The 23,914-nt window shown below is 36.7% G+C and overlaps 1 protein-coding gene across 4 annotated transcripts in view; it reads right to left on the bottom strand.

Annotated features, from left to right (window-relative positions):
• The window catches only part of zbtb20 (zinc finger and BTB domain containing 20), a 70,792-nt gene that overhangs the window by 32,726 nt on the left and 14,152 nt on the right, over positions 1-23,914 (bottom strand). The window contains exon 1 of one of the 4 annotated variants that reach the window (XM_089129858.1): positions 15,877-15,975. The exons of the other annotated variants lie outside the window; for them this stretch is intronic. The gene's annotated coding sequence lies outside the window, so the exon portion shown is untranslated. Of the gene's footprint in view, positions 1-15,876; positions 15,976-23,914 lie in introns of those variants that run through there. 4 annotated transcript variants of the gene reach the window in all.

Here is a 23,914-nt window from a genome sequence, read left to right as displayed (position 1 = left end):
AACAAGAGCACGCTAATTTAATACTGTATCGCACAATTCAGTGCACTTCACTTGACCTTCCATTTTCAGTGTGAAAAATGCACCAGAACACATATTAGTCACTTTTCTACACATTTTTTTTGTGATGTTTTTAAAATACAAAATCATTTTTCTCCCTATGATGACTGGACATCATTCGTTAAATTAAACATGCACATAGTTAAGTGACAAACCGTGCCGCATACAACAATTTCAAATGCTTCTTATATTAAAGGGATACTCCACTTTTTTTGGAAATAGGCTCATTTTACAACTCCCCCAATGGTAAACAGTTGGGTTTTACCGTTTTCGAATCCATTCAGAAGATTTTCTGATATTTAGAAGAATATCAGTAACCAGACAGTTTCTGGTCTCATAGACTGCCATAGTATATACTATATACTATATACTCTGGTTACTGATATTCTTCTAAATAAAACGTCATAAAACGTAAACTTTTTTTCTTTTTTTTTAAACGAGTGATCATTTTGCTTGATAAGACCCTTATTCATCGTCTGAAATAGTTTAAAGCCCTTTGAACAGTTTGCAGTTTGCACTGAAACTCTCATTTGGACCTTGAACCGTTTGATTTCCATTGAAGTCCATTATATGGAGAAAAATCCTGGAATGTTTTCATCAAAAACCTTAATTTCTTTTCGACTGAAGAAAGAAATGGACATCTTGGATGACATGGGGGTGAGTAAATTATCAGCAAATGTTTTTTTTTAAAAAGTGAACTACTCCTTAAACGTTAGAAACGATAAAATGGTGCAATTACGACCCGTGGTCCGGATGGAACCGGAATCGCAGTGCGCCATTTGAATAGAACTGAACTAGACCGTCTGCATGCTAAAATTACGATGACAGAATCCCACTACAGCAAAATCAACACAAATTATAGTACATTAGATCTCTCTGTAACATGCAAATGTACTCGTACAATAATACCCATGATCACTAAAAAGTCTTTCACGGATCAAAGCTCCAACGACCTTGCTGCTTATGATAGTCTTATCACTTTGCATTTCCGAAACTCGCAGATTTATCTCATTACTGCGCATTTTTTACCTTTCTCAGAGATACAGTATCAGTCACTCGCTCCCTTGTGCTCTGATTAACAAGGTTATTATTTCTGATACGTTACACCTGTGAATACCAGCCTATGCTTGGCACGAGTTTGACTGGAGTTTGTGCCCTTGCATTATACAACCACAAAAATAATCCTCTCCACATTGGTGCAATGGTAAGATTACATTACAAAATGCCAATAAACTCCAGAAGTCTATAATATAGGCCAGATCCGACTCGCATTAACCATTCATGCAGTGAAACCTCATCACAGAGACATTAAAGGGAAACTGTTGTTAGATATGCATTGCATTCATACAGAGAGAAGTAACTACGGCTACAATGTTCTTCCTCAAAAGCTACGTAGTGTACCTTTAAATAAACAAATAAGTGTTAATGGGTCATCCATTACGCTACAAAAATACATGGTGTATTTTTCCCTCCGGAATTGGCTACATTTTTGCGCAACGGACGGCTGTGACCTGTTATGTCTAGACATTTAATGCAAGTTACAACTTACAAAATGTCTCAATGCTAAACTTACAAAACGTCTCAATGCATAAAAATGAGCAGATGAGTAATTTTATTGTTTGTAGGTGCTCTGTGGCAATGGTTGGTCATGACTCAAAAATGTGTTGCCGGTTTATTTCGATAGGGTCACAGCAGCAGGAAACAAACACAATGCTATACAACAACAACAACCCACAATATTAAAATCCAAGTCATCTTAGAACTGAGCAGTCAAGACAGCAAAATAAACAGACTTTTAAATGGAAGGCAAAATCTTTTGTTGTTGCAAGGCTGTGTATCCGTTCACATCTGTGGCGCAAATTTTAAAGCAAATTGATCAGCCACCTGACAGAAGCTAGAGATGTTAGGCAGACCACCATGCAAGCTAATTGAAAATGACTACATTAAAGAGTACATGTTAAGTATTTGTGGCGCAATGTTGGTCAGCACAAACACACACATAATGTATCTTCTGAAAAAGCTTATGATGAGGCACTTAAGAATAAAGTGAATGGGGCTATTTTTTGAGGATTTAAAAGCAGAAATGTGCATTATTTGTTATGCTGTAAAGTTGTTACGGTCATTCCACAGTCATCAGTCAAAATTGATTTTTGTGGAAATAAACATTTGTCGTATGGACTTAGTAAACGCAGAATATTCCTTAAACGTCTGTTCACTTGAAGCATACATATGTGCAAACCATAACAACATATTGTTGGCTGCTGACATCATGAAACCATAAAAACGTAGACATTTAGAAGCCGAAAATTGTCAGTCAAGTTCACTTTTAAAACAACTTTTGCTGATAATTTACTCACCCCCATGTCATCCAAGATGTCCATGTCTTTCTTTCTTCATTCGAAAAGAAATTAAGCTTTTTGATGAAGATATTCCAGGATTTTCTCCATATAATGGACTTCAGTGGGAACCAAACGGCTCAAGGTCCAAATGAGAGTTTCAGTGCAGCTTCAAAGGGCTTTAAACGACACCAGACGATGAATAAGGGTCTTATCTAGTGAAACGATCGCTCATTTTAAAAATAAATAACAAATTTTAAGTTTTATAAGCACAAATGCTCGTCTTGCTCTGTTCTGTGATGCGCGTTCGTGACTCTCCTGTTCGAACTCGTTTATCAAAACGAACGAATCTTTTTTCGAGTCATTTCGTTAATTTTGTTCGTTGAATCAACCAAATGACTCGAAAAAAAGATTTTTTCATTTTGATGAACGAGTTCGAACAGGAGAGTCACGAACGCGCATCACAGAACAGAGCAAGTTAACCATTTGTGCTTATAAAACTTTAAATGAGCGATCGTTTCGCTTGATAAGACCATTAATTATCGTCTGGTGTCGTTTAAAGCCCTTTGAAGCTGCACTGAAACTCTCATTTGGACCTTGAACCGTTTGGTTCCCATTCAAGTCCATTATATGGAGAAAATCCTGGAATGTTTTCATCAAAAACCTTAATTTCTTTTCAACTGAAGAAAGAAAGACGTGGACATCTTGGATGACATGGGGGTGAGTAAATTATCAGCAAAAGTTTTTTTTTTTTTAAAAGTGAACTACTCCTTTACTATTACTGTCCAGCAGCTTGTTTGACAAAACATCACGTACTAATGACAGTGACCCCAATCCATCCACCATCATTCCAGGCAGAAGCTGATTTTAAAAGACACTAATTTGATAGACACTAATTTTAATAGGCATTGTAGATCAACCTGATATTAACGTGAAGCCGGCTGGTGGTTTCCGGTTGGGACCCCTCTCTGATCAGGGCCCCTGGAGTCATACGCCACACATGCTTAGTGCAATCCTTGCGAGTTTTACTTCAGTCAGACATTAGTGCATGAAGTTTCCACACTTTTTGGAATTTTTTGTGTCAACACTATATTATTTATACAAAAAAAAACGGCATAGAATAGTGCAAAAGTACGTGAATTGGGACATACCTTGAGTCTAAAAATAGCTCACTTGTCAGATTATATTTGTACATTTTCCGAAGAAAAATGTAAGTGTTGTTTGCTTGGGAAAAATAGGTTTTAGCATGTAGCTATCGGGTTGCTATATATCGGGTGTGTTTGATTGCTGCCAAAAGAGCCCGCCTAAATATGATATTCTGGATTAATAGGTCTCAGATCCCTCTTTCGTAAGTCTATGAGAATCCCCAAGAACTAGAATACTTTTAAAATAAGGACTTATGGAAATATAATACTCCAAAGGAATATATACTAAAGTGCAAACTGAATGTAATGGTTTCAGACAATTGATTGCATGTTAATTACAATTGAATTTAAAATAATAGTTTGCATTTGTATTAAATACAATTAGCTATTCCAATTGTACCCTCAGTAGGACTATCTTTATATGACATTTCATAATTATTTTTATGAGTAATGACAAGCATTCATGGTTAACTATATACTTTAATGTCATTCCTAATGAAACTTCTGTCATGTATTTAAATATATTATTAAAAATATATTTGTGATAAATTTAAATTATAAAGTAGCCTACATTTTTAAAATTATTATTTTCTTTAAAATAATATTGAATAAAACACTACAGTCTAATATTATTAAAACAATACATCATAACTCCTCCAATAATAAAAGTATATCTGAAAAATGTCTTTTGAGCAGGTAAGTGGCTTATATGCCGCTGACTTGATCGTTTTAAAATAACGTTAAGTTTGGCAACACTGAGATTAGACATAATGATTTCTTATATCAGATAATAAATAAAACAATAAAAAACTCTTATAACTTGCCTAGGCTACACTCTAAAAAATGCTAGGTTGTTTTAACCCATCTTTGGGTAAAAAATGGACAAACAATGTTTATGTTGATAACAATCTCTAAACAAGTCTATTTCCCTAACTTTCCATAACTTGCCTAGGCTACACTCTAAAAATGCTGGGTTGTTTTAACCCAAATTTGGGTCAAATATGGACAAACCCAGATGTTGGGTTAAAAAATGTAATTTAAAATTTGAACCCAACTTTGGGTCAAATATGGACAAGCCCAACTGTTGGGTTAAGTCTTATATTTAAATTATTAACCCAATTGGGTTTGTCCATATTTTACCCAAAGTTGGGTTAAAACAACCCAGCATTTTTTGAGTGAACTTCAACTTTCACTTTCAGCTGTAATTTTTTTCAATTATATTTTTAACCCAACATTTGAGTTTGTCCAGTTTTACCCAAATTTGGGTTGAAACAACCCAGAATTTTTTAGAGTGTAATATAATACCTCTCGTCTCCTTAATAAGCCGCACAATCATTCATGTTCATGCTATATTATAATGCATGATACACTCTAAACCCAAATTTGGCTCAAATACAGACAAACCCAAATATTGGGTTAAAAAATGTAATTTAAAATTTTAACCCAACTTCAAATTTCACTTTCAACTGTAATTTTTTAAATTATATTTTAAACCCAACATTTGGGTTTGTCCATTTTTTTTGACCCAAATTTGGGTTGAAACAACCCAGCATTTTTTAGAGTGTACCATTTACACACCAAAGTTTCAGACAAAGATCCCACACTCTCGTTTTAACCCAAATTTGGGTCAAATATGGACAAACCCAGATGTTGGGTTAAAAATGTAATTTAAACATTTAACCCAATGGCTGAGTTTGTCCATATTTGACCCAAAGATGGGTTAAAACAAGCCAGCCGTTACAATTTTTTAGAGCGTAGTTATGGCTTGCCATGTGTTATTTTATAGACGCTGTAGCTGTAGTTATCCATATCATATCACCATCAGAATACTCATTAATTAACAACAGCATGGTAACAAGGCCTCAGACGGTGATGAATTACCGCTAATGTAGTCCACGATGCATACTGTACTGCATATATTGTGTGCACATCCTTTTGATCACCATCCACGCTGCCAGAATATATGCATATGAATATAAATGGCAGAGAACAGAGGCCATGATCAAAGCCACGTTCTCGGTATAAACAAAAAGAGAAGGTGCTTTGTCTATACCATGCAGCATGACAAACAGCACAGACAACAATGAATACTTCATGCATATTGATACGGGCAGAGGAGGTAAACGTTTCCTGATGAACACGCAAACACACGTGTGCACGGAGACTTTAATAAAAGGAGCTCATTAGGACGCATAGTATGAAGATCTTTCAAAAGCTTTTTAGGAGTACATTAGATGTAACAGACATAACAGCTTCACAAAACACTCCATTAGCCTCTCGAATATTTCATATATTTTGTCAAGCATAACATTACATACTAAGTGGCCACCCACTTTTTCGGTGGCCTTGATTTTGCCAAGTATTTTTTACGGATTTCAAAAAATTCTTCAGAAAAGTGTTTTTAAGCCTTGAACCAAAACAACCAGCTCTGAAATGAATCACAAAACGACCAACTTTGATTTGAAGCAAAATAATACATGGAAAATCAGAACAAAAGACAAGACTGCATACTTTATTTTATTGGGGAATTAACTACTTATCTCATGAAGTATTGTGGTGGACATAATTAATTAAAAAAACAACATTATTTTATTCATATTTTTGCAAGTTTACCCTTGTGAAAAAGAAGTGTGCTTAAATGTACTGAATGTGCACTTCTAGTGTACTTCAAATCTTAAAAATATATATTTATTTAAAAAACGGCTTGCAGATAATAGAATATAAATGAAATAAAAGGCCACTGAAGTGTAAGTACAGAGTACACTTTCACAACTGTGTTTCTGTATTAAGATTCAATTTTGTCCCACTATATATAAAGTGTCTTTAATGTGCTAACATTTAAATTAATCATTTGTTACATACAATTTACTTATTATGTATATGTTTTTACATTGTACATATATATATATATATAAAATGACCTGAATGTTTTTACACATTTAACTGCTGTAATTAATTATTAAATTACATCTAAAACAAGTAGCGGCTCCAGATCATAAATGTAGGTAGGGCAGATTCTTGATCTTAAGGCTAGTTTATGATAAACATTTTGTTCCTGATAACAGACCCAAGTGTGCACACATGTCCTGAAAAGTGATCGATTAGAAGCGTAAGACAAACTAAACAATCAAATTAAACTCCAAATAAATGTTTTTCCCAAAGATGTTTTTTGTCAATTTAAGTCGTTTTTATCATGCTGATATAAATTCAAGTGTTTGTTTGATTTCAGTTAGTTATTTGATGCTATAAAAACGGATGTTTGACGGCATGATTGACACTCGGAGCCAAGTTGTTAACTTTAAAGGCATAGTTCACTTTGAAATTAATTTTTGATATGTTTTATCTTACCTCAAGGGCATCCAAGATGTAGGTGTCTTTGTTTCCACAGGAGTTTCAATTTTGAAATTTTTAGGTCAAACCGTTCTTGTCTATCAGTCATATAATGGAAGTCTATGGTCACCACCTCAAAGAGCATGCACAGAGAAGTCCAAATTAAACATGATTTAATGACTCGTAAGTACACATTGATGGCCTAAGACATGAAACGAGCGGTTTGTGTGAGAAAACGAGTATATCATTTTTACCTCTTGTAATCACAGTCACAAAGCGCCCGCGCCCTCAGATCACCTGGACGTGACTGTGATTACAAGAGGTAAAAACGATATAAATACTGTTCGTTTTCTCACACAAACCGCTCGTTTCGCGTCTTAGGCCATCAATGTGTATTTAAATTTACGAGTCATTAAATCATGTTTAATTTGGACTTATCTGTGCATGCTCTTTCAGGTGGTGACCATAGAGCTCCATTATATGACTGACAGACAAAAAAGGTTTGACCTAAAAATTTCAATGTCAGAGGCATATTGGGAAATTGGGCCCCAAACGATCCCATTTGTTCAAATTGATTTACTCTCTTTAGCGCCTGATTACAATTCCTACAAAATCACGTTATGGTAAATGCTGTTTCATCTACAAATATAACGTCAATTTATGTCTGTATTAGTCAGCTTATATACTAGCATTGCATCCATGTAAACGCACTTGCACTTACCCCACATATATTCTCAATCATCTTTTATGTAATTATGAATTAAAATAAGTGTCCAAATATTTCATATACAAATAAAACAAATAAATGATGTTCAATTGTTCACTTAATATTGTATATTAATAATAGTTAAACAAACTACGTTGAATTGGTTTTGTTACGCACTCGTGTGTTTTCATGCGCATTAAGCTATGTGTATTTTAAATGAATATCATTTGTATATACTTAGGATAATCCTTAACTGACAGATTGGAGAGAGTGCAGGTGCGTCGTCCATCTTTTGTACAGTCTAGTCCGACCCACTAGCAGTTTGCCAAGAGGCTTACTTTCAAATTATACCAATCTACATTTTTATGTACTGAAGCCATGACTAGAAGAAAAAATGAGATGACTAACTTGTATATTGTGGTGGAGAAAATGCTGTATTACTGTTACAAGCTCTTTCTGATTATGCCATGTTAGCCACTTAACAAAATAGTGTTGCCCGAGGCATTCATGTAACTCAAGAAAACAATAAGACTAACCGTGTTGAGCTATACAACTATGATTCGTTTTCTGATCTGTCTAATATGTCTATGATCTGTCTAATAACACATAACATATGAAATCATATTTGGTCTTTTTCAGAAGTAGAACCGAACGTGGATTTGAGGTCATTGACAGGCGACGCTACTGTATGACACGGCCCGTTACAATGATTAAAACATTGTAGCACAAACTTGAACAAAATATATAACACTGTGCTGGTGGTTTTTGGATATTTTAATGCAAAAATCTTGTGCCTTTAAATTGTTTTACTTTTTGTTGTGCTTTAAAGACTGTATATGTACTTGATTGCTTTTTTAATTGTAATCTGTTATTCAATTTACTTTTAAATTTAAAGTTTAAAATGTACTAAATGTAAATTTGAATACATAACATACAAGTTTCAATAGAAATGACAGTACATTTCAACCATATTTCAAAAGCAATAGAAGAATTTCGAAATTACATGTACTTTATTCCTACTATAAGTGGGGTCAAAAAAGCTAATTGCATTTAATGCTAATTTAAACTATAATACATTTTCATTTAATTACAATTTACGTGCAATTAAGTGTCTAAAAAAACATTAAATATATTCTTTTCAAATATATCACTTCCATAATAGGTACTCTTTTTAAAAGTGTAGTTCTTTTTTACAAGGGCAATATCAAAATATTTAGATATATACAAAACAATAGAGTAGTTTGACTAGACTGAATCAATGTTATCATTTGCTTTCACTGACGTTTTTTTAACACACATAACTTGCATAAAATGGAAGTAACGCTTGGCCATTCAACAGAGGCATATCATTTCTAAACCTCAGAGCTCAGTTCTGTTTTAAATGGTTAGATATTGAAACATTACACATGCCACTAACTTAACATAACAACTTAACAATAATGGTCAGTCAAACAGCATTAAACTCGAGCCACATGCGATGTTGGCCAGTAGGAGGAGTCAAACGAAACAATGTTTTAAAAGCATCACAGAGACATAGTGTATCTCTCTGTATATTAAGAGTCTATGGAAGAAAGTATTTTTAAAAACAAAATGAATGGGACTTTTATTTGCGGAACCGTTACAATAGTCTCATGTCTACCGTCAGGCTGAATGCTTCAAAAAATAAGAACAGCTACAGGCGAAAAGAAGCAGAAACAAGCAATTTCACTCTAAAAAATGATTTTTTGGTGAAGTAAATACTACAAAAAAACAAAACAATGTAATTTATGTGAAAAAGTTAGATCAGGCAAGTAAATTCCATTTAATAAATTCCATATTCCGAGTAAATTTAACTTTAAGCTACACTGTGTTATTTGTAACCCCATCTAGTGGTGAAAAGGTATATGACTATCCAGTGAATATTAGTTTCTGTTCCTCTCAATTCCGATTTCGTTTTAACTCCTACGGTGGCCAATGTAGTCCAAGATTAACATGGCTTCCAGTTCGACCTCGTCCATGAGTGTTAACTCAAACGTAAACGTGAAGGCGAACGGGTATGTCCCTCTTTGGCTAATGTACTTTCAAGATGGAGGGGCAACATGGCGACCAACACCCGTATGTATTTTCAATGGCATATTATACACTCACGAGAAGACTTTATTACTTGAACTAAGTAAATATACATTAATGAACACATATATTTTTGAAAGAACTAAGTGTTTTTAGCTAAGAATAAACTAAAAGAGTTACACAGTGTAGCTTTAAAGATTTCTAATTAAAGCTACTGAAAAATATGTTTAGGTTTTTCCTTGGCAAATCTTTGTAAATTTAATTTACTAGCATTTTCTGAGTGAAAAAAGTTGCTTAGCTTTTTTCAAGTAAATCCTACAAAAAAAAACAACAAAAAACGCGATCGTTAAAATTAAACGGCATATAAATCAAAACTACCTGATGTTACTGAATGCAAATTACGACCCAGGACGAGGAACAGGACTGTGCAACCTTAGATTCGATCATGTGTTTTGGCCATCATTCTTCGTCATGCAATTTTGTTAAAAAGTGTTCAGGTGTTACTAAAAAAAGAATGCATTAAGCTGTTTAAAAGCAGAGGGTCTGTTCTTACTTTCAATCTATTGCAAGTTCAGATATTCATACAACTAAATAATCTAGGGGGCCATGAACGTTTCGTGAAAATGATTAAAAATGATAACGAATGACTTTTTTTTAAAAATGCTTGTGGGGAAAGAGTTCCATTTGATTAAATAAACAGCTCGAAAACACGTTATCGCTAGAAATTTTGAAATGACCATGCAATGATTTAGACATTTAGAACCTTCTATAAAACGGAGTTCCTTGTGTTCTACTACAGAACCTCACTGAGAATGCACTATGCAATGACATCATTTCTATAACTTCAGGACATCCTTGTGATCTAAGATTAGTGTCGTAGTTTCTCGGATAAACACCGTCAGAAATATTACAAGCCTTTGGAGGTGAAATTAGGTAACAAAAGTGAACGTCAAGAATTGCTCCCAGAGATCACCCCACTCACACACACATGGGCGGGTGGGCAGCCTTTCCCCTCCCTCCTTCCTGCCTGGCCCACAGTGGGTGCACAGCAGCCGCCTGCTACCTGCCCAGAATCCTAATCAGTCCAGGGGTCTGTCTGTCCCCCCGCCTTCCCCTGTCTCACTTATTCTCTCTCAGACTCGCTCCACCCACTCGCTCACCCCTCCGTCTCCCGCCCTGCCTCGGACGAAAGGGGCCGATGATCCTTCAAAATTAATTAGATCCCTCCCCACCCCCTTTTTCCAGAAAAAAAAAAAAAACTCCCCCCCTCACAGCCCTTGTTTCCCTCTCCCAAAAAATCTCTAATCTTAGAAGGGAATCTTTTCGGAGATTTATTGCACACACACACAAAAAAAAAAAAACTGCTGAGAGACTACAGGAAGCGTTTTCTGTGTGTTCTGTCATTGTCACTCCGTGGCTCTCTGTCACTCAGTAACACAAACTGTCAATACGTCCCTAGAGGTCAGTTTGTCTGGAAGACGCTCAGACGGCTGTGCCCTGCTGCCGCCACAAAGAGCGCAGGGTGACTGGGACCAAAGAAAAGAATAATAACGCAGATGACGGACAGGCAGAGAGAAGAAGTGAGAAAGGAGCCCCGAAATTCAGGTTAATCAGAGACGCTTTTTAATGAGGCGGCCATCTCATAAAGCATGCAGTGTGGTGACTGGAAATCATTTTTATCAGGGATGGGGGGGAGAGGGGGAAAACAAAGAGAGAGGCAAGGCAAGAAAAAGGTGAGGGTGGGGTGTCGGGCAGAGAGAAGGAAGGAGGGAGGGGGGGGGGGTTTCTGGGAAAGGATGTCAAGCATCTGAATAATATAAATCTCAAATATGCAAATGCGACTTACAATGCTCGGCATTCACACATTGTCCTTTGCCTCTGAGCCTGGTCTTTAATGGCACACAGAAGAAACAATAAGAGTGAGAGGTGGCGCTGAGAATTTATTTATAACGCTCCCGATTCGTACGTAAAACCGACATAAATATATTAATGATGCCGAATGGTATATACACTGACCTGCTTTGCTTTTCAAATACTAAGTGCTTTTTGATGTCTACTGTTTGTTTATAGGTGTTAATAGCCTGCATCACAAGTGTCAGAATTACGGAAAATTACAAAAATATAACTTAATAAGAACGGAAGCAAGAAAGGAAAAGGGCAAGATATTGAAACTGGCAGCGTCTAGATTTATGGGCAAGAATAATTCAGATCCAATGAATCGCGTATACTCTGTGTGACATACTTTGTCCTTGCTTGTAGGTTTTGGCCAAGTTCAAAATCATAAAAATGTCCTTACTGCAAACACACTCGAAAAATGCTGGGTTGTTTCAACCCAGATTTGGACAAACCCAAATGTTTGCACCCAAAAAAATACAGTTGAAAGTGAAAGTTGAAGTCGGGTTAAAATTTTAAATTACATTTTTAACCCAACGTTTGGGTGTGTCCATATTTGACCCGGATTTGGGTTGAAACAACCCAGCAATGCTTACTGCAACCTACACTCTGAAAAAATGCTGGATTGTTTTAACCCAAGTTTGGGTAAAATATGGACAAACCCAGCCATTGCGCTATATGTTTAAATTACAGTTTTAACCCAATGGCTGGGTTTGTCCATATTTGACCTGAATTTCGGTTGAAACAACCCAGCATTCACTGCAACCTATACTCTGAAAAATGCTGGGTTGTTTTAACCCAATTTTGGGTCAAATATGGACAATTGGCCATTGGGTTATTTTTTTAAATGACATTTTAACCCAATGGCTGGGTTTGTCCATATTTGACCCAAATTTGGTTTGAAACAACCCAGCATTCACTGCAACCTACACTCTGAAAAATGCTGGGTTGTTTCAAACCAAATTTGGGTCAAATATGGACAAACCCAGCCATTGGGTTAAAATGTCATTTAAAAAAATAACCCAATGGCCAATTGTCCATATTTGACCCAAAATTGGGTTAAAACAACCCAGCATTTTTCAGAGTGTAGGTTGCAGTGAATGCTGGGTTGTTTCAACCCAAATTCGGGTCAAATATGGACAAACCCAGCCATTGGGCACATTTTTTAGAGTGCATGCACAAGGCAACCTACACTCTGAAAAATGTTGGGTTGTTTTAACCCAATTTTGGGTCAAGTATGGACAATTGGCCATTGGGTTATTTTTTTTAAATGACATTTTTAACCCAATGGCTGGGTTTGTCCATATTTGACCCAAATTCGGGTTGAAACAACCCAGCATTGTTTAGAGTGCATGCACACAGCAACCTACACAGTAAAAAAAATGCTGGGTTGTTTTAACCCAATTTTGGGTAAAATATGGACAAACCCAGCCACTGGGTTATATTTTTAAATTACATTTTTAACGCCGCCTTCACACTGGCAGTTGAAATCAGCTATACATGCGCAATACGTTCCCAATGGACGTCGTACTACACAGTGAAAAGTGTCTGACGTGGGTAGAATAAAAAGGTTGATTTTGTCAGTTCTGTATGATCCCTCTGATGAGGGTTATAGAGATATTAATATGAAGGCTGCTGCGTGAGGAAAGTTGCTGAGGACGTTGATATCAGGTCGACTAAAAAACGTGATGTGGTGGCAGTTCAATAGTTCAATGTCTGCCTACAATTTAATTGTATTAACTGTCCTAATAACGTTAGAAAGTCATGCAATTAAAAAAATGACATGGCAACTTATCGTTATAAAATCATTATTTATTTTATTAAAAGTTAAGATTTCAGGTTTGTTTACCATAGCAACGCTCAACTTCCGCTGGAAATGTCGGATAGGAACCGTCCGAAGCTTTTCGCAAGAGTTCAATTTTTTGAACGCATCCGGATGACCAACGGACACGATTTTCTTCGCACCGCACTCGGTCGGACCCGTTTCGGACCAATTCGCATGCGGCCTGCGAATCTCCATAGGTAATGAATGACTTCCGGTCGTTTTGGAGTCGTAATGGAGAGGATTTCAACTGCCAGTGTGAAGGCGGCGTAACCCAATGGCTGGGTTTGTCCATATTTTACCCAAAGTTGGGTTAAAACAACCCAGCATTTTTTACGATATTCCCCCCCAAAATAGTTTTTTTCTATAAAGGAAACGCAGCATTAAAAAGCAGCATTAAAACATGCTAATTATTATTAGATCGATCAATCAGACCATTTTTGGAGAATTGCGTCGGCCGAATTGAATTGGATTGGACTACATACAGTGGGCTTCAGATCTCCGGGACCAAATTGAAAATCTCGATTTAAAATCTTATGTCAACCTAAAAAATAAACAGTAATAGGATTGTGGGGGAAAAAAAACGACATTTAGGGCCAGATTTAGCGCAAAGTCTCTTTTGGCGTTAAAAACTAAGCTACTGTCAGGATTTACTTAAGAAACGCAGTGAAAAATTAGCGCTGAGTAGGGTTATTTAACTTATTGCATATGTATTTGTAGGAGTTTCCATTTTCAGATGGGAGGAGACTATTTAAATGAGTCACGCAACACGATTTACTAAGGTTTGCGCAAGTCAATTTACTGGAATTTGTGCCATTATTGACCCCAAAAAAGCACGTCTTAAACCATACGCTAATTGCTCTCGCTACTCTCGGTGGATTGTGTTGGTCATTGTGGGAATGATCCGGCTGTGTCTGTGTTCTTTAATTTGCACGTTGTCAGTAGATCACGCGCAGGACTTTCCACACCCATTGGCGCTACTTTGTAATTGCGCTTTCACGCTAATTTGTAAATCTGGACCTAAATTATTTTACACGACTGTTTGAGTGCATGCTGTCATTAAATCACAAGGAGGACATACCAAACACTAAGAAAGTCATGTTGATTTTTTTTTACAATATTAGAAAAAAAAACAGAAGCACTTTCACTGGTGCTGTCAGACATTTGAAACTCATTTGAAGTCTATATATGGGCATTATACTGGCCATCATTCAATCTGATCTGATTTTATCAGTATAAAAAAAAATATATACAGTAGGTCAAACACTATTGTTTTACAGGGTTAATGCAAGCACCTGTAAGAGCAGATTTTCAATTCATTCTCCATCTTTCCCTAAGCATCCATGCTGTTAATCAAGTCAACATTACACACAAATGTGCAAAAAAGGGACCTTTAGGGGTACAGCAGCTTTTCACCGAGGCAGTGCCCTTAAAGAGACATCTTTGCACTTCATTTTCCCCAAAAATGAACATATTAGTACCTTAAGGATACATATAACGTATTAATATGCACTTGCCCCGGTGTCAAGATGTTGTAAAGGTAAAATTATTGCCCTGTAAAACTTGATTTGCTTGCCATTTGAAATGCTATGAAAACATCCTTGATAAAAGAATAACTCAATGATCAATCAATCTCAGGATTTAATTACCATTGCTCCAGTTGTGTGAACCCAACAGGCAGGTTTGCATTAAAAACACCTACACACATCAGTTGTAAACAGCGAAATGCAGTTGGCGTTTGTGGAAAACAATAACTACAAGAAATATTTTGTTCATGACATGTATTATATTTGCTTTTACGAAGAGGTGACACCTACTTAAATAAAAAATTTAAAAAAAATTACAAATATTTATATCCCCCAAACAGCCAGATTTTGAAATGGCTTCTCATGTTTCTTAGTAAATCTGAGATCAACACACACACACATTCATCAAGAGATATTAGTAACACTGGCTGCACACACACTCTCCGTTGAGGTCTGTCGAGGTGATGGTAAACTCTGCCTTAGGTTAGAGGAGTAAATTATGTTAGCATATAAATGCAGACCAGACTGCACAAAGACAGACAGTCCTAATGAATAAAATATCACTTTTCTTTTTTCCTTTTCTTTTTTCTTCATGATTTTGTGCAATACAAACATTCCTCAGCAAGCTAAAACAACGGACCAGTCGCCGAACGAGATGACAAGATATGTGTCGTCCTCTTGGCGGCATTCATCATTTATTGATTTAGCTAGCGTTCATTTTGAGTTGAATAGGTGGCTTCACTAAAAGCAGAGCAACTGCTCAACAAATTTGGTACAGGATGCACATTAATTAACACTCTGTGAGTGTTTGAGGAGGACAAAATCTTTCGTTTTTACACCAAGCTGAAAGTATTGAAACCATTCAGATGCAAAACGTGACAAACAGAATTCCTACACGATTAGACCTTTAAAACAAGAATATCGTTTGTTTCTAAAGCACACAGATAATGCTGTAACCAGACGTGGCGAGAAAAAAAACAAAACAACAACAACCCATGTTAAACATCCTGACCTGTTCAGACTGATCCCCAGTGAGCGTACTCGGCGACTCCTTGTGCATTTCAGATGCACAAAATCTGTATGCTGATTTAAAAGAAAACATTAAAAAAAAAATTGACATACGCTTCAACCTTCCACCGCTTTGCCGTCTTCTCGGTGTCTGATTTCTCAAATGTGATTCCGGCACGTGAAAAACAAGGAAGTGAAATACAGAGAGTTGAATGCACAGCAATTCCTTTACAACAACACACCAGGCCTGACCTGAAACGACCTCACGCTCTTTAGGCAAAGTGCCAAGAAAGTCTTCCGGAGAGAAGCTTATATTGTGTGTTTATGGCCTATTGCCATTTAATCGTAAAGTTACGCATGTTCCTGCTTTATCTGAAGCTCTTGTACTTGTTTTGCTGTCAAAGTAAGACTCTGTGTTATAATATAGTTGACTTGACTTGTGATTTTTACTCTTCTTTTGGTGAAACACAATTTGTGTCCTAAAATTGAGTGGTTTTTTGAATATCACAAAAGGTAAATTGCACTTCCGAGTGACAGCTGCTTTTTAAAAAAATAACATTTCTCCTGCTTTTGTGCAAAAATTACTGCTAATTGGCTTATCAATCACATGCCATAAATACTTATTAAATAGACATGGATCCATATGATTACCACCATAGGGAGTAGGGCTGGACGATTTGGGCCAAAATGATAATCACGATTGTTTGTTGATTTTAACCAAAACTAATTTTATTGTCACATAGTCTAATCATAACTGCTTTCACATCCATATATAATGTACATCTATGTGCATAAAAATAAAATAGGTCCTCTTATTCACCAAAGAATAAATAAAAATAAAGAAAACAATAAAGAAAACGTATAGCAAAACTTCAACGGGGCACTATTTTACATTTGCACTGTGTAAATATATTTTAGGAAGCAAAATAAAACACGCAAAATATACAATCAATAAAAAAACAAATATTCCATAACAGAATGTAACCAAATGAGAACATGTCAAGGCAGAACTACGCATGGAAGAGTCATTGTTATTTGACGCTTAAGAAATGTAAAATGTTGTGGTACAGTGTCAGTGATTAGTTGTGAAATCTTACTGCATAAATTGAATCTATTTAATCCTCTATATGAAAGTTTATGTGGTCGAATTATTTCTATTTATTAAATAATAGTTCAAACCAAGACGTTTGTAGTACTAATTATTGGAGACCATTAATCGAACTTTCATGCCTCATATATAGTAATTATATATTACTATGTAGTATGTACCAATTCATTAAAGCTACACTGTGTGATTTTTACCCCCATCTAGTGGTGAAAAGGTATATGACCATCCAGTGAATATTAGTTTCTGTTCCTCTCAATTCCGATTTCGTTTTAACTCCTACGGTGGCCAATGTAGTTCAAGATTAACATGCCTTCCAGTTCGACCTTGTCCATGAGTGTTAACCCAAACGTAAACGCGAAAGGCGAACGGGTATGTATCTCTTTGGCTAATGTACTTTCAAGATGGAGGGGCAACATGGCGACCAACACCCGTATGTATTTTCAATGGCATATTATACACTCACGAGAATACTTTATTTGAACGAAGTAAATATACATAAAGAGCTCATATATTTTTGAAAGAACTAAGTGTTTTTAGCTAAGAATAAACTAAAAGAGTTACACAGTGTAGCTTTAATGCAATTTACTAATGCTCACACTCGGCCTCTCACGCGCATTGTCACTCGTTCTCTCTCGCGCGCAGACACAATCGTTATCGGTATCTCTCGCGCGCTGGCGCTCACACGCAGACACACTCGGTCATTCGCGCGCACTTTCACTCGGTATCGCTCGCGCACTTTCGAGCACGCTCTTCGTCTCTTGTGTGACGCTCGCGCGCAGACACACCAGTCTCTCTCGCACACAGTGGTTTACGGATCGCTAGATTGGCTTTGCAAAAAAAAACGTAGAAACGGAGCGACGACGCATTTTAAATATCGCTCGATCACGTGAATTTGATCGTGGGAAGCCAACATCGTGATCGTGATTAAAATTCGATTAATCTCTGAAGGTCCAACCAGAGCAAGTTTTGTATCAATAATATAGTTATTATGCTTTATTTCAAATATCATTAATATGAAAACACTAGAGTACACCATAGATCACATAACTTGCTCTGTTGAGATTTTTTCTATGTTTGCTGTGATTCAGTGCTTCTTTTCAAATGAGGCACCCACTAAACTCTGCATATAAAGAATTACATGTGCAAATATAAATACTAACATTTTTTTTGGTGCGCTATATCAAATGATCTCAATTGTTCTGCATAATGTTCCCATTTTTGGGTAAACAATATTGTACAATTGATTCAATAGGTTCTTATATATTGGCATCTTGAAATTTTAATGACATGATTTAGTGAAATATGATGCATATAACACAACTAAGTACACTTAACATCCATTTGAATAAAGATCTCAAGCATCATGCACTTATTTAAATAATAAATAAATAATTCCATACCATTTGCCCACTTCATTAAAGTTTAAATCCCTGTTAATTTATATCACTCATTATGCTTTTTTCCAATTCAAAGGCAACTCTTCAGTCACTTCTATTAACTATAGTTCTGTTGCATTATATTTGGTGTAAAATTGTAAAAGGGAGAGAAAAAGAGCCCTGTGACAGACATTTTTCTATGCCTATTTAACTGAATATATCACAAAGATATTTTCAAGATGGACCATTTGACTGTTCATGTGACGGTCTTTAAAATTATTCGAACCCTGGAGCATATATTGGTACAATTACAGTCTTATCATGTTCGTACAGATGTCCAAAGCAACTGCCAAAAAAAAAAAAAAAACACCAAAAAAATCATATCGTGAGCAAATGGGGGATAGCCGATAGAAACAGGAAGTCATGAGAATCCTTAAAAAGATCAGAGTGGTGATACTCCCACTAGTGCTTCAGTTCACACTCGACTCCCGATCTGCAACGCTCGACCCTCTCTGCATGGCATCAGTGGGGAATGTGAAGGTTTAGATTAAAAATGATGCCTTGTTCTTAGTTGTGTACGACTGTTGTGAATTGAATGCCTTTTGATAGTCAGAGCAAAGTCAGCAAATACACTTCATCCTACAAAAATGGACTCAATGAATTCAGCCTGGTTCACCAAAGCTGGTCTTTATTACTATGGGCTTAGGACATGTGACACTGTACACTTTAGATTTAAGCAGACGCCATGTTTATCTGTCTTCTGGATGGTGAAACAGACCTATTGTAACAACAGCTATCAACATTTTCTAATGTATGGTGATCCAAAATTAGTGAAGCTAATTAGTGTCACAATGACCTTTTTCATCCATGGCAGAAACAAGCTTCCATCCAAAATAGATAAATAGCCTAATTTAAACCATTAAAGTGGTCACGATGAACTGCATTTTTAAAATATATATAAATATATATTAGACCCCTCTTGAAGGAGATGCAGCCTTTAAAAAGCAATGCCAATAACATAGTCATTTAATGGCAGTTAATGTAATGGAGTTTTCTTTGCGGTAACCCCTGTACCTGGCTAGAGCTCAAAAACCACTAATCATTCATGTGTGGGCACTAGATGTCATTACTTGATACTCTTAATATCAAGTCCTGCTCACAGTAGAGCCAAATGACGTCCAGCTCCGCCTCTGTGGATCTAATGGGTGGAGGGATAGAGTTAGGGCGTGGTTGGACCTTCTAGCTAAACCCATTACGCCAATATTACAATTCAGTAGGGCCCTATGATTTCGCGGACGGAAATGCGGAATTGGCAAATTAACGCAGAATCTAGTGTTAACGCGGAATTTCGTGGAATTTTACATATTTGGTTTGAAATTCTGTTTTTGTGTGGAGAAGACCTTACACATATCTGGTGAAAATGCAGACCAGGGGAAGCAAATCTGGGCGACACAACCCCCCAACCCGTCATTTCGGCTCCAATGACGAAATCAAAAGAAATTTAAAAAAAAATGAATTCCCAAAAATTCAAATGGAAAAAACAGAATTTGGAAAAAAATAAAACACACGGAGACGCGTTTAGCTGTACACGTACAAATTTTATATTGTATTAAAAAAATGCTATACGGTGAATAATCTTCGTCTTCACCTTGCTGTCTTGTTGGGTTCGTATAGAGCGTGCAAGGTTATGCGCATGCTCCATGTCTTCTTCTCCTTGTTGAGTGTATTTCTGAGACAGAATTACAGCGCCACATACTGGTCTGGCATGTATACCACGCTTTCAATGGTTTCGTGTGTACGCATGAATTTCATGAGACGACGCCGTGTTTACGGAAAAAAAAATTAGAACGATGAAAAATGGGAAAGCTTTGGCTTTGTGTGGGTGTGGCCTTAACTAGACTTTATGTTCCCCCCATAGCTCTGCAGTGAGCTATGAAAATAATGACAAAAAATCTGCACTGAAAAATAAACAGTAAGCTACAGGCCAGAGTGACTAACAATTTGCAAGAGCGCAAACCCTCTTTTGGTGGTAAAAAAAATACTGTCAGGAAAGACAAATTAGGGGGGGTGAAAGGTTGGACATTTATTTTTGTGGCTGACCTTATGTGCATTTGTTGTGAGTTTCTCTTTCAGAAGCAAAATTTATGAGATGAGCAATGTGATTTACTAAGGCTTGCGGTAGTCAATTAACTGGACCACTATCGTCACATACGATTGGCAATTCCATAGTTAGCATTGGCAACCCAATCTCAGGGCAATTCGTTAGAATTTTACGAAGAATTTTACAAATTCGCACGATTTTTACTAATTCGTACATTTTTAATGAGTTACCAAATTCGTACGAATGACCTACCCCTGACCCCGCCCCTAAACCTACCCATCACGTGCGTTTAGACAAATCGTACGAATTCGTACGAGTGAGGTCGTATGAATTAGTACAAATTAGCCACTTTTTAATCACTCGTACGTGTGGGCATTGGCGGTATCAAGGTTCTGTTCTGGGCAAAACTCCCTGTGCATCCATGCAACCTAGCATGGATAAGAGCATTGAGAGCGGCAACACAAAGTACCTCACACTTAAGTGATGCGTAAATGCGCGTAACTAACGTTAATCAAGCAAGCTAGTATTCATAGACTACCAAGTGTTGGCGAAATACACCACCAATAATATTTTTGTTCCCAGAAAACTTCTTGCACAAAATAAATTAAAGCACTTTCAAGGACCTGTATCTATGTATCTTTATTTTCAAGGATTTCAAGAACCCACGGGAACCCTGTGCAGATATCATTAATTCAAGATTTTAGAGTACAACATAATTCGAGAATTTTTTTCTGATTCAAGGGGAATCGAGAGAGGAGGAGCTGGGGATGGAGGAGGGTAATTCGCTCCTTGAAAACACGACAGCTGCTGATAATACTGAAGGAACTCATATATGTACAGTGATGGGCGTTTTATTCCTATAGTTCGAGGTGGAGCCCGCCAGAACTGACGCTACGCTTAATTTGCGGCATTATTTAAGCATGTCTTAAACCCTTTTGCGCTTGACATGCTGAGATAGTTGTCAGAGATCACATGAGAAAGGATGACATTTTCTCCACGTTTGTTTGTTTATTAATTTGGAATGCCAGAGGAAGATGTTATCCGAAATATATTGTTGACCAAGTCACGTTATTTTTAATTTGCCGCGCCCGTGTTGTTATAGTAGATTACCCACACCTGATTTTCATCGGCTCTGCTTGTTCGTGACCCTATACGCTGTCGTGGAAATTCTTTGCCTAGATCTCAAATGACAATTGAAGAACAAATGAAAGTAATAAGTATTTATTTCTTGCATGAAAGGCAGTTCACACACAGACGTAGCCAAAACGTACCCCTCCCTTTCTTATCTTTGTACAAGAGCTTGTGTTTTTCCTAACCTAAGGTGCCTTATACACTTTGTTTTACCTGAACGTTGGGTCAAATATGGACAAACCCAGCCATTGGATTCAATTTTTTAATTACATTTTTAACCCAACGTTTGGGTTTGTCCATATTTGACCCAAATTTGGGTTAAAAATGTTTTAGGGTGTACGTACATATTCATTCATTAGTAGGGCCCCATGATTTCCGCGATAACGAAATCACGGACGGAATCGCGGAATTGGCCAATTAACGCGGAATCTAGTTTTAATGCGGAATTTCGTGGATTTTTACATATTTGGTTTGAAATTCTGTTTTTGTGTGCGAGATGAACGCATGTTCATCATGAAAATGCAGACCAGGGGAAGCAAATCTGGGCGACACAAACCCCTCAACCCGTCATTTCAGCTCCAATGACGAAATAAAATCAATGAAAGCATGGCGAAGCGGCTCTCCACGGCTCTGCTTTCGTCGGCTAAAAGTTAAGAAACTCGACGCTATAAGCCGTCAGTGCCGAGCTGAGCAGTTCGCATAAGTGACTTATGCTGTGTTTCCCACACATTGACTAATTCGCCGCCACATACTGCGTTTCGGTTTTTAACACTATAAAACACGCAGCGTATTCTTTCAGTTGTATTTCCCCACTCTCCCTCCATCTCTCTCTCACTAACGCGCCTCTCACACACACACACACACACACAACGTGCACACCGCGTCTGTCTATGAGGCGCCGGACTGGACAAAAGTGAAGCGAACTTCGTGAGAGACAGAGTGTGACTTTATTTACACTTATATAAACTAATATAATTTATATTACAGGACAGTTTAAAGCTCATAACCATATTTTGTTGTCACCTGAAGAGTCCAGTGTTATGTTGCATCATGCAGTAATTTGTCCTGAAAAGGCTCCTGAGTAAATGTCTGTATTACCTCAATAATTAAAAAAATAAAAAATAAAAAAAAATACATTTTAATCATTAACTTTAAAAGCATACTATTTTTACAACTAAAAATAACAGTCAAGGGTAAAAAAAAACCTAATTCCCAAAAATGAAAACGGAAAAAACGGAATTTGGGAAAAAATAAAACGGAATTTGGGAAAAAATAAAACGGATTTCATAGGGCCCTACTAATCAATAGTTCCCTACATTCTACACATAAAAACACATAATGTAATTTCAAAAACAACTTAAATAGGTGTTCTGCAAGCAAGCTTATCTAGATTTGAAAAGAACAGAACCTTCTGTCCTTTTGCACTCATCTCACTGACCCATTTGCATAAGAGATAACGCATCTAGCAGTTTCTTTAAAACATCTATATTTTAAAGAACACACAACCAAACATATACTAATATTTGTTTCAAAAGATAAGTATTTAAAATAAATTTTTCTCTTTATACGTTTTTTAAATTTCGCTAATTTGCGCTGCTCTTGGTAGATAGTGTTGGTCATAATAGAAGTGTCTGTGTTCCTTAATGTGCGCATTATCAGTAGATCAGCCGCCAAACTTTCCACTCCCATCAGTGCTTGCATGAGATTGCAGTCTCACTCTAATTTGCCATTTAGTAAATCTAGCCATAAGAAGGTAATATAGGGTTCACAATGAATAACCAAAACTTCACAATAGTAATTAGGGCTGCCCACTAATAGCCGACTAAACTTTATTCACTCAAACACTGCTATAATGTAAAGAAAACCAGCCTGATTACATCAGCGAGGATAGAAACTCGTGTTGTGTTTTCAGGGAATTATTCATTCCAGTGTGTGTTTCGCTTTAAAACACGAGCACTGTAATTTTCTGTCATTGTTTCTGAAGAGTGCGAGCCCTCACGCATCGCTCTGTGTGAAATAAAGAGTGTCAAAACATCCTACCGCTCTATGGCCAGATGGAACGGGAGTTGGATAAAGCAAACCAGTGTCTCGCTTAGTAAAGTTTTGATGGATGAGGATTTCAATCAGGATAAAGACTATTGTACAGGAGTCGTACAGTAAGCATGTGGTGAGTCTGTTGTATTGATGAGCAAACAAACCATGTATGTGCGCTCGCATTGTATTTATGCAGACACATTTCACGAAACTTTTTAAGCATCTCCATGTGGTCCTGTTCGGTATTGCAACTTGACTTGTAAAAATGTAAACAAGCTCTTTGCTATTGAAC

Source organism: Pimephales promelas, chromosome 4 (genome assembly GCF_988280905.1).
Source record: "Pimephales promelas chromosome 4, fPimPro1.hap1.1, whole genome shotgun sequence".
NCBI classification, from domain to species: domain Eukaryota; kingdom Metazoa; phylum Chordata; class Actinopteri; order Cypriniformes; family Leuciscidae; genus Pimephales; species Pimephales promelas.
Note: the sequence above shows the minus strand (reverse complement) of the source record. Positions and strands in the feature narration are given on the sequence as shown.